Raw genomic sequence first — 2,051 nt, 5'->3', positions numbered from 1 at the left:
CCTTATAATCCCAGTTCTAGGGAGGTCGAGACAGGAGGATCACTCTGAGTCCATGCTACATAGCAAGACCTTGTATCGAATAAATAAACAAATTCTTTTAGGGTCTGGGGAGATGGCTCAGTGGAATAAGTGCCTCCCTAGCAAGCACAAGGGTCTGAGTTCAATTCCTGGTTCCACCAAAAAAGAAAACAAATTGTTTTTTAAAAAGAATTTAACAGTGTCCTTTCCTCACAGCCTTGCTAATATGTTTTAATCAGAAGTATTCAGATTTTTCATTATCAGGGAGAACAAACATTTTTTCATATTTTAAATGTTCTTTTTTCTAGTCTACTATGAATTTCCTGTTCACAGTTTGTCTGTTTTTCATGTATTTTTTCCTTTTATATATAAAGATCACTAATCCTTTGTCAAAAATGTTTTCCTTTAGTTTGCCTTTAGTTTCTTTTAGCTTAGTACATTGAAATTTTTAAACAAAAAGGTGAATATTTTCCTTTATACCTTCTGAATTTTTAGGCAGATTTAGAGTGCTTAGGAGAATTCACATTTCAGTTAGTTTTTATGCTTACAAATAATTGAGGGATCTCAGTGGTAGAGTAGAGCACACTGAAGAAAAGCCAAGGAAAACCAAAACAAAATGGTAAATATTTACTTCACCTGGAGTGTGGTGTGGGATGGGGACTGGCCTTCATAGTTTTCATAATGGAAAGCCAGGGGTCCAACTAGAAGTTACTGGACAGCCTATATGTTCAAAATCGGCCTTGTTATGCCCTGTTTATGTTTATTCCAGGCAGAACTGGCTTCCAGCTGACTTAATTACTGTGGCTTTGTGATATGTTTTGATGTTGGGAGGGAAATATCAGCTGTCCATTCTGATTTGTTCCCGATTGTTCTCCTCAGCACCATCTTGGTTTTCAGTTCTATCCATGCCAATATTGGACCTGTCTGAGGGATGTTTTACTTTGCATAATGTTTTTCACTTCTGGCAATTCTTTTTTGTTCTTTGTACCTTCTTCAGAGCAGCAAGTCCTTATTGACAACTGTCACTTCAGTCACTGAAGGTGCTTTAGGGGAAAAGTCTACATATATTGGGACTTTGGTCCTCAGACTGCTAGATTTACAAACTCAGGACTGGACCAGTGACCAGTAGCTGGGCAGATTTCCCAACTAGGAAGGTCTCTTATTTTCCAGACAGGTCAGATATGATGATAGCTCCAGGACTGTGAGTAGGACAGGCCTTCTGACCAGTATGTGTCCCAGCCTAGCCACAAGGGCTCTCCCCAAAATGAGGATATGGGAAGGGCTCAGCCTGGCCGGGCTTTATGCCTAGGCACTGAGCACCCAAGGTTTGTGTTCTTCATGCTGGTGGTGGGAAGTCACCTTGGTCTTCTCCCTCCTGCCTAGTGCCAAATAAAATCCTCCTTAATGCTATATTCTAAGCTGGGGGCAGTTCTGATCCTGCCATTACTTTGATAACTGCCCCCTGGCATGCTTTTCCACCCAGCTTCTGGCAGCTCTGAGCTTTAGGCTTACTTTTCCTGGAGCTCTTTGGGGAACGGTGGCCTATTTCTTTCTTTGGTCAGCCAATCTCTGCCTCTGCTGCTGCACAGGTTACCAGAACTGCTTGACATTTCCATGCATTTCATACTATTTGCCTTACATGTTCATGGAAGACAGTTTTGTGATTCTAGGACTGCAATAGTCTCATAATCTCTTTAAAATGTGTTTCATTATTTTCATGGGAGTTAGGGATAGAGAGAGGGATGGTTCTGAGGGGACAGCCCGATGTGTTAAACCAAAAGTAGAGAGTGACTACCCTGACCCTGCACTGTGCTGAGGGGGAGTGACTACCCCAGACACTCAGCTCCTTGGAGCCAGGCCAAGCAGCAGCTGCTGCAAACACTGGACCACGTGGCTCCTCAACCCCAACTGAACACTGCTCGTTCAGAATTCACAGAAACCAGGCTGGGGAGATAGCTCAGTAGAATAAGTGCCTGCCTGGCAAGCACAGGGTCCTGAGTTCAATCTCTGGTAAAAAAAAAAAAAAAAAAAAA

At 42.4% G+C, this 2,051-nt stretch overlaps 1 protein-coding gene across 4 annotated transcripts in view; it reads right to left on the bottom strand.

The window, feature by feature from the left end:
- Ttc21a (tetratricopeptide repeat domain 21A) overlaps positions 1-2,051 on the bottom strand; it is a 28,541-nt gene that overhangs the window by 16,092 nt on the left and 10,398 nt on the right. The gene's annotated exons all lie outside the window — the stretch shown is intronic.

Source organism: Octodon degus, unplaced genomic scaffold (genome assembly GCF_000260255.1).
Source record: "Octodon degus isolate 3935 unplaced genomic scaffold, OctDeg1.0 scaffold00147, whole genome shotgun sequence".
Taxonomy (NCBI): Eukaryota; Metazoa; Chordata; class Mammalia; order Rodentia; family Octodontidae; genus Octodon; species Octodon degus.
The sequence above is the reverse complement of the archived record's forward strand: the minus strand, read 5'-3'. Positions and strand labels throughout refer to the sequence as shown.